The following is a 10,833-nucleotide window of genomic DNA, read 5'->3' as shown; positions in this document are numbered from 1 at the left end:
TCTCATTCCATCTCTGAAAGGACCTGGAGCGCCAAAATTAGTATGAACGGTTCTCATTTCGTCTCTATTTCTGAAAGACTCGCTTTAATATTGAGACGGTTTCAAACGTCGCTAAGAAAAACTTATTTAAAGTTATCTTATTGTCCTCGTGAACCATGTGACCATGAGGGAAAATATCATAAAGATGCATCAGGGTACGTGTATGTCGTTTTATGTGAACACAAAATCCAGAGTGGGCCGATAAAGTAATTGCTTTCTTTTTTCCTTTTTTTTTTTGAACGACCAACTAAGTAATGCTGGGTACTTCGTACGTGGCCCCCATTAATTAAAGATAGCCCGAGCCGGCCACTAGTCCGGACGGACGGAGCCTCTAGCGGCTATTGAGGGATTCACCGGATAAAACCCGACTCCCACGCCCACCAAACGGCACGACAGCGAGGAGCCGGTAAAACCGGGTGAAATCAGGACTCGAACCCTGACAAGCCAGGGTCATCCCTCATATCTCACATATAAATTGGTGAAGTGAGGTTTGAACCCCTTACCTCTCACTAGTAATGTAAATACTCTACCATTTAGCCACATCCAATTTATAAAGTAATTGCTTTCAGGGGGTAACAAATAGGATCAATGGTATAAATAATAGGATTTCATAATTTTCATCTTTCGCTATCTGGAGTATTAGTAAGTTTATTTATTTATTTTTTTCTTTTAGGATATTATTAAATTTGACTTTTCTTTCTATAAAATATTAATAAAAATACAATATCACTTTTATGATTTAGCTTATATTTTAATAAACCATGTACTTTATAAGTTGTATTTTAACTATTTTTATTATTTTAATATCATTACAAGTGAAAAGTTAATTAAATACATCTAAATTATTTGATCTATTATAAAGAGTTGGGTTATAAGTACTACAAGCAATAGTAAAGGTTTATCTTCTCATATATCAAGCGAGATTGTGAAAGTATAAGATGTCGGTTAAATCTATTTGTATTTGTCGTATGGTACAACGAGTCCTCGGGTTGGTTTATGGAAGGAGGCTTCCGTATCGGTTTCGTTGGGTCTTGTTTTTTGTTATGACACATTTGGTTTGTCTTTGTGTATTCTTCCTTTTGTTGTAATTTCTTACGACTTTATATTCTATGAGTCAATTTATATTGATGTATCACTATGTCTTCCGGGCATGGGATATACGTGAAATGAATTACAAAAAAAATATTATCTTTTAAAAAACCTTTAAAGGATATAAGCGTATAACTCGGTCAATACAAGGCCCGATGAAAACATGCCAATATAATATATCACCAAATTTATTAATAATTAATATACATACCCATGTGTCTAAATTCATTATCAAAGATGAGGTGATCAATTGGATCAGGATGCTCTCTTGGCCACTCAAAATAAAGCCTTCCGATTTTCTCTTCTCTTTACAACTCATGCCTCGTTGAAAATATGCCACGATCAACAACCGAACAAAATTATGTCTCCTCAGTTTTACTTCTAAGTGTTTTGTTTCTTTCTGTTTCTGTTGTCTTTTATATATAGAAATGGACCACATTTTTAAGCGAATATGCATGGATACTTCGTACTTGTACAGTGATAAGTTTCTTGAGGTTATTTTAATAAATAGCAGTATTTGTCAATTGTCACATGTTCAGTTCCATAACTAAACGACATTTCTTTTTCATAATAAAATAAATTTGTCTAAAATCTTTGGATATATAACCAACTAATAGCAAGGCCTGCTAATTAAGAAGTTAATTCACTCGTAAGAGCATATTTAAAATACCCTAAACATATTGTGAAACTGGGAGTTATAACTTTATATAGAACTTGTTTGACCAAAGGCTGCGAAAACTAACCAAATACAAGCGAATTAAAGCTTATTGTAATAGAATCTGAAAAGTTGTTGGGTTCGTAGGCCTTGTTGGCCCGGTTTATTATATGAAGTCAAAAGAGGAGACGGGTGTGGGCGGTCGGGCCCAAGCCCGGCCCGGTTTAGATTTCTTGCATAATAATTTACTAACCCTAGTTCAGTCTCTATATAAACAACATTATGTACTTGTAATATTTGGTCACTCAATAAAGATATACCTAGTTGCCACCCGTGGACGTAGGTCAGTTTAGACCGAACCACGTTAAATCCTCGTGTTCGTTTACTGCTTTTGTGTGTGTGTTCAGTTTCGTGTGTGCGTTTAATCCTAACAAGTGGTATCTAGAGCTTAGGTTGGATCACACGAAGAACACGGGAACCAGTCGAGTCGCCGCTAAACCTTCAGCCGCCACCCTACGTTGTTAGGGTTCTGTTGCCACGGTTTTCTAATCGCCGTTAGGGTTTACGCTGCTGTTTCGCCGCCTCTAAACCTAGCCCGACGATCGCGACTATGGTTCAGTCGAGCAACGCATCACCACCGTTTGACTGCCACCAACGTTACCACCAATAACCTTTTCCGGTCAGATCGAAGGAGCAAAAGCCACTGACGACTAAGGTTCTTGTGAGGGCAGCCGCCACCAACCCATGTGTCGTCGTTCAGTTTTGTCATCGATAGCCAGAAGAAAAGAAAAGGTGTGAAGGTAGAGAAATTTGGGTTAATTGTGTTTTGTTGGCAGAACTGAGATCCCACGTTGGTTTTTTTTTTTCTTGGGTTTGAGAAGTTTGACCAAAAGGTATCGTTTACAATTTACTTTTGGTGGGTGGACCAATAATTCATTTAATCTCTCAAAAGCCATTGAAGAAATTACAAAGGGAGCTCTATCAAGATTTCTAATCTTTTATATCGTTGGGTCAGAAACGAATTTTGCCAAGAACAGTTGAATCAAGATCCTATTTTTTAAGAACCGTTGTTGAATCAGAAGAAGCATTAAAGAATCGGTGCCAACCGCGTTTGTCAGGTTTATCGTTTCAGTTTAAAGTTTCGGTTTTTGATTTACAGTTCGTATTTCCGTTGCGTTAAATAGGTTGATTGTTTAACAGAGTTCAGTTGAACAGCCGTTAAGTTCAGGCTCGTGCCATTGTTGTGTCTGTCTCTGTTTTTATCCAGTTTTTCGTTTTAGTCATTGTTATGGCAGAAGACGGAAAGGTTTCGATACAGAAGTTTGACGGACAGAAGTTCGGTTGGTGGAAGATGCAGATTGAGGCACTACTTTGTCAGAAAGACTTGGATGTAGTGTTTGAGGATGAAAAACCAGAAAAGTTGTCAGAAGCAGATTGGAAGAAGTTAGACAAGAAAGCTAGGGCTTGTATTACATTGTCGTTGTCGGAAGATGTGGCGTTTAACGTCATGAAAGAAACCACAGCCCGTGGTATGATGGACGCACTATCCAACATGTATGAGAAGCCTTCGGCAGCGAATAAGGTCTATCTTATCAGAGAGCTAGTGACAACTCGAATGAAAGAGGGTGGGTCAGTTACAACTTATATCAATAATCTTAATTCGATCTTGTCCCGCTTAGTGTCAGTTGACATTAAGTTTGATGATGAAGTTCAAGGCCTCTTGTTATTATCCTCTTTGCCCGACAGTTGGTCGCAAACAGTGACTGCAGTTTGTAGTTCGTCTACAAATATTACTTTCGATGGGATTCGAGATCTGATTCTGGGAGAAGATTCAAGACGCAGAAGTTCAGGTGAATCATCAGGCAATATGCTAGTCACAGAAGGTAGAGGTAGGGGAAAACAGCGAGGCAGTGGGAGCAGGAAGAGGAGTCAGTCTAAGACTCGTAAGGATATTGAATGTTGGGGTTGTAAAGAGAAAGGACACTTCAGGAATCAAGTGTCCGAATGGTAAGAAAGAGGTGAACGTTACAGAAGACGACACAGATGACGGGGTCAGTAGTGATGAGGCTTTGGTTTGTAGTGTTGAGAGTAGCGTTGATGCTTGGGTGATGGATTCTGGTGCATCGTTTCATGCCACTCACTGTAGTGAAACGATGAAGAATCTTAAATTTGGGGATTTTGGAAAGGTTCGACTAGCGAATGATGATATTTTAGAGGTTACGGGTATGGGAGACGTTGATTTGATAACTTCAGCCGGTACTTCTTGGACTTTGAAAGACGTGAGGGTTATTCCAAGTTTGAAGAAACGTTTGATTTCAGTTGGGCAGTTGGATGACCAAGGGCACGATGTTAAGTTCGGGAATAGGCAGTGGAAAGTAGTCAAAGGGAATCTCGTTGTTGCTCGTGGCAAGAAAATGGGTTCGTTGTATATGGTCGATATGTCATCGAAAGGAGTGGATCCAGTTTTGATGAAAGACAAAATCCGGTTCACAGAATCTCGTGGGCAGAAGAATGTTCGTTTTGCAAGTAACAAACCCAGAGCCAAAGTGAAGATTCAGGATGAACGAGCTAGGAAGGTTAAATCAGTTGGGGGACATCGTGACAGTGGGAGCACAGGTCGTGTTTCAGTTACAGTTCCAGGTCGACAGTGGATTAAGAAAACCAGTATTCCAGCTGTAAAAGTCTCTCCAATGAATTACTTGCTGAATATGGAGAGTGTTTGTTCTCAGGTTATCTCAGGATCCGGTAGTTCGTTACAGTGGGAGCCGGTAGGGACAGAGAACGGGTCAGGGGCAGTTTCAGCCATGACTGACGTGTTGGAGCTCCGGGGAGCTTCAACGGGCCTTCAGGTTAATTGATGAGAAGGCGGTGGCAACTAGAAGAAGTTTAATGTTCAGATTACAGAAGTACAATCAGGAGTGCAGACGAGAGTACTCAAGGCCTCCGAGTGGGAGATTGTTGGGTTCGTAGGCCTTGTTGGCCCGGTTTATTATATGAAGTCAAAAGAGGAGACGGGTGTGGGCGGTCGGGCCCAAGCCCGGCCCGGTTTAGATTTCTTGCATAATAATTTACTAACCCTAGTTCAGTCTCTATATAAACAACATTATGTACTTGTAATATTTGGTCACTCAATAAAGATATACCTAGTTGCCACCCGTGGACGTAGGTCAGTTTAGACCGAACCACGTTAAATCCTCGTGTTCGTTTACTGCTTTCGTGTGTGTGTTCAGTTTCGTGTGTGCGTTTAATCCTAACAAAAGTGTCGTAGACTCTAACAAACTCAATTTTGCGGTAAAATCTTCAAATTCTCGATCTCTTTGATAACAAGGTCATTTCGATCACAATCATAACTTCTTGTCAGAAAATTAGTTTGAATTATCCGATGAATACCTTTGAACTGCACAGAAACTTTCGTGAATAAAAATGCATCAAACTCGATTAGATTCGTACTAAAAGTCCCAATCTAGTCTCGGATATTCAATAAAATAATCAATTAGTTGGTGGAAATTAACAAGCAATCAATCTGGAACACAATCTAATCACGTTTAACATAATTTAGCTAGGTTAATTGAATCGGATATGAAATTGATCAAGCAACAAACACACAACATGTAATTAACTTACACAATATTAATGTATTATGTACGCGGTATGCCTCTCCTCATTTAACTCACCATTCAAATAATGAAGTTTTCACATCCATTTCATGAATCACAAGGTTGTGTAATGCTAACGCATAAGAATCAAAGTAGTTTGTACTCCTTATTTATGTCCAAAGTTATGAATAACCAAACTAACTTTAAACTTAATTATCCGTACGTGCACCATCTGCAGTCATATTTTTTTTTTTGAAGATCCACTAGCAACCAAATGGTTTACAACCTATATGGAGATTCCTTAATTTCCATATACTGTTTTACATGTCATTTGTACGTGGATCCTTCTTAGTATTATAAATTTATTATACTAAGGATATTGAGAATATATCTCATTAATTGCTAGACCCCTCGACTAAGTATATATAGTTAAAATTTTGGACAATAATTTTAGCTTTTCTTGTTATGTCACTCCTATGAGTTTTCATACGCATTAATGGAAGAAGTATCCTCTCATGTCTATCTTCTTGAGTTTTACTTGCTTTTGGAAGCAAGTCTTTGGTCTCGCCGTCTCAGTATATTTGTTGAGAACTGACCGACATAAAAGATTGCATCACTAGACTATAATATAGTGTTCATTCTTGTATTTGTTGTTACACTTTTTAAAACTTTACCGTATTTTAATTGTAACTTGTTTTTTTTTATTTGTACGGTCTAAAATGTTAACCTAAAGTTATGTACGTTTAATTTAAACAACATTCATGTGTAGAACAAAAGCGGGATGTTTTTCTGGTTGTATCGTGATGACGGTGATGATAGCGTAAAGAAAGGGTTGTGGCCGGTTGCTTGTTTGGGTCCATTTCTTGCAAAGGGGTAAGGAAGATAAAGATTTATGAGAAAATTAATTTTTTGTTTGAATGTTTAGATGATCAATATTAAATGTGTATATATGAGTAAATACATGTTTAAAAAAAATTTACAGTTTCTTCATTAATTACCGTTAAAAACCAGTCAAATTAAAAAAAAAACAAAAAAACAAAAACAAATAAAAGAATGAAGAATGATTGATGTGTAGTTTACTGTTGTGTGGGGAAATAAAGGCTGGAGCCTGGCTCATGATGCGTGGTGCCGTGAGTCCGGGTCTTTCAAATAACCAAATACAGAAAAAGGAAAAAAAGGGAAAAACATGATGTTTTAATTAATGACCCTAATGTTGTATCATAAACAAATTACGTACAGGGCTGGCTTAACGTGTTTGAAGGTCTAAAATTAATTAAAATGTTGAGGTCTTTTTTATTTATGCGTATAACTATAGAGAATATCCATGAATTATGGAATATGGATGATATGCAGCGATAACGTGCACATGCTATTTCTCCTTAACTTGTGGTCCATCACTGAGTTATTAATTATAAAAAACCCCACTTTCAAAAACTCATAATACAAACCTCTATTTTCGATTGAGACCATATAAAACTGGAGGCCTAAAGCCTTGACCTCATTTGACTTACCCACAAAACGGCCCTGATTACATTTGTACTTATAACAAAACAATTTGAAAACATATTATATTTTTTGAGATATGAGATGCTGGTTTTTCTTTCTATAACTTTCTACTTGGGATGAAATCTGTACGGTGTGACGGGGACGCAATAGGATCCAATCAGTGTTGGAATCGGTTATGTTCGTTGCATTATCGGCACTTGTTATAGCAACAGAAACTGAAGACCCAAAATTAATAAGAGGTGAAACCAACCACCATGGGTAATAAACTGTGTAAAAAACGATTCCAACAATTTGTACATTAGCAATAATCAATTTTGAAAATTTGATAAAAACAACCACATCACCAAAAAATAATTGTTTTTATCTTTGTTTTCGCATAAATTTGATTCAAACTGAGCCTTACAAATTCTTTGTTGGATGTAATTTCCGACTCCAAGTAATAAGTCGGTGAACTTGAGAGACAATATTGATAAGTTGGTCATAGTTGGTTATGCTTCCTAATTACAATATGTTTTCTAATTATTATGCAATTATAATAGGTAATGTCTTAGCTAACAAGTTAGGTTAGTCTATATAAACCAAGTTATGATTATGAATCATAGAGCGTGTGAGATGCAACCAAGTTATGATTCATCTAGAAACGCATAGGAGATGTAACCGAGTAAGGGTTCATCTAGATGCAACCAAGTTAGGGTTCATTAAAAGTCAAGCCAATTTAGAAATTTAGAATTTGAGATATTGTAATTAGTTTTGAGTTATATTTTCTAGGGAAATGTTAACGTACAAATGAAATTACATAATTACTCTATGATAATATAGTAGAGTAATTACATAATTACTCTATGATAATTACTTTACTTGTATATATAATTACTCTCTATTTGATTCTCACGTTTATCACGTTAATTTTATTTGTATTTGATCCAAACCCATATTTTCTAATAGTATAAAATAAGAGTTAGTCATTTATTTGATGTTTGATTATTGATCACGACTTGATTCTTTGCCTCGCAACACTCCGCCACAAATGGCGGTTTCACATTTGCAAGTGAAATTATAATAAACTGAAAATGATTCCGCCTGCCATATTTTTAGAAACCTTATATGCAATTTTGTTTGTAATTAGTATATGGGGAAGGTGAATAATAGTATACACAAACATATTATAAAACATAAATACATACACAAAATTTTTCATATTTGCATACTATAGTCAAAGGTCGAGTAATTGAAGTTCTTGATTGTTTGTCATCATTATGGTAGTTTTATTCGATCGTACATATGCACCATAACCATAGCGAGAAATAATTGGTGTGGCATTATTTTAAAACCGACAGATGCATGCACCCATAAACAGAGGTGGAACGCCACACCTTAATTATTTTCATGAACAGTGTAATGATAACTTTACAAATAGTTAGGTGTGCAATGTATTACTTGAGTCAACTACGACACTATCATCCATATGTATTAAAACTCTTAATCTCACCAGTAACAATACTATTAGAGAGTATACGGATTGAAATGTGAGATATAGGTAAATTGTAATACTCAGACATTCATAGGATATATACTTAATAATTCAGTATTATTCTCACGACTAGGTATCCTTCTCTGGCCATTAGTTATTCAATTTTATTTGTTACGTTGTCAGTTATTTGTCTCCAATAAGCCATCGCTTCTCAATACCTCTAAATCCCAGTTTCATCTATTCTACCAAAACTCTTGTGGTTTGGTATGTTTAAATTTTTCGATGTCCGAAACAATGAAAAATTAAATTCTGTTATGTATTAGTTACATCTAAAATTTATTTTCATTATTTATATATATCAAATTTCGAGGACGAAATTTATTTTAAGGAAGGAAGAATTGTAATATCCGAATTTTTCAGATAATAATTATAATAGCTAAATTTTATGATAATAAAATAAGATGATTATTTAAATGATTATGGTTTAATGGAAATTGTATTGAATTTAGAATTTCGTTGGGAACTCAAATTTGATATGTAATCAAATGGTATTAGAGATAAGATAATATATATACGTGGGTTAACTTGTTAACGATATATATATATATATATATATACATATATATATATTATCACTTATGATTTGAGTAAAGATACCATTAAGTAGAATTTGAATATTATTATTGTAGTATATCGTTGCAAACTCATATAAATATATACAATTTAAATAAATAGATAGATAATAAGCACACATAATCCTATAATTTCAAGATATGATTCTTTAAAATTTGAACTTACCTTATCACCACCTTCAAGTACATCTACAAACCGTATTCGTAGGTTGTCAATCACGATTTCCTTTCGTCCATATATGCTCTATAAACCTCAGATTATTCTTGAAAAAAATCTGCAACCAATTCAGCTTCATCAATAGCTTTTCTTCTTCGATTCCGTTTTGCCAAATCATCCACCTACGCTGCTCTCGACCTTTCACCGGATCTGTTGCGCCTTGTCGGGAGACCACCATCGTTCTGCAAACTTCCGGGAATACACCGCCGCCGCTATCGCTTGTTTTCGGAGCTAGCCTTCACCGTCACATAAGTTACCGGCACCGCCATCGACCTTTCTGTCCTAGTGGAGACGGCTATCGACACGCGCGGCGCCCACCCTCACTCCTCGATACATTCGGTGTTGTTCGGTTACGAAGGTAATGGTCGTTTTTGTTAATCGTTTGTTGTTTAACCAATATGGTTTAATTTGGTGCATGGGTTCTATTTGGTTTCCGGCGACTGTATCATTCCAACATGAGAAATTATTTTAATTGAATAATATTAATAAAAGTTCTAAAACTCTTTTATTTGTTTGTTTGTGCTCCATGCTAAATAACCAGTTAATGGTTGTTGGGTGGATTATGTTTGTTTTTATATATTAAAAAAAGAAAGAATTAAGAGGTTATCATATAATAGTCAAAAAGAGAATTTTGAATGTGTCATGCATTAGTAGAAATCTTAAATATAGCTAATCATAATATGAGTACTTGTTAATATGTCAATTATTTACTATCAGTAATAGGATTGAGGAAATAACAAGTAAATGGTTTGATGTGTTAAACAAATTAGTTAATTATTTTTAAGATCTATGTCGCCGGAAAAGTTAACAAAACCAAAAATCCAGTTATGTAATTTAAGTCCCATGAACCTAATTCGTAACTCTTAATATAATTAAAGTGTAGGTTCTCGGACTCGTTAAGGACAACTTTTATTGTTCTATTTTTGTTCATCAGTTAAGGTACGGATTCTGTTTTTTCTTCACTCATAGTATTGGTTCTAGTCCATTTTATATTCGATGTCCGTCACTTCGTAGTGCGGATTTTTGTTATCTGTCAGTTACAGATCTAGTTCGGTTTATTCGTATGATATGTTTATATTAATTTTATAGCATGCAATAGGTTATATATATTTTGAATTCATTATTGCATGTTCCTGTTTAAATATTTTTAGTTATACGATTTTAGTTTTTGTACCCTGTTACCCGAGCAATTTCTGACTTGTCGTTGGGGCATCAACGACATGGCACTTATCGTGACAGTGCGTAATCAAAGTTCACGGCGTCTCTGAAAGTACTCATGTAGTACCTTGGCCACTTAGAGGCGTATAGATCGATCTTAGCTCCGACTCCTGACTCCTGACTTCTGTTTGAGATGGAACAATGTGTGCACGCCACCCACACCGTCTCCTTGGTGCATGGACTAGCTAGCTGTGTACCCCTCTGTTTAGGCTCTGGGTGCTTCCGTATTACACGACCTATTTATTTTAACATCATCGTCGTGTATTTTAGTAATTATATTTTGTTTCGCTATATTTCTGGTCCGTTTTGATATGTGTATCTGCTTTTGATTAAATTTGAGTATATTCAGATTACGTCCCGATCGTGTATCGGATTATGTTTCGCATTTAATTATAGTTCGGTCTAAAACG

Source organism: Bidens hawaiensis, unplaced genomic scaffold, assembly GCF_021521415.1.
Source record: "Bidens hawaiensis isolate Kalapana, Puna unplaced genomic scaffold, B.hawaiensis_p1.1 tig00015702_1, whole genome shotgun sequence".
In the NCBI taxonomy this organism is placed as follows: domain Eukaryota; kingdom Viridiplantae; phylum Streptophyta; class Magnoliopsida; order Asterales; family Asteraceae; genus Bidens; species Bidens hawaiensis.
This window is presented reverse-complemented; position numbering follows the sequence as displayed.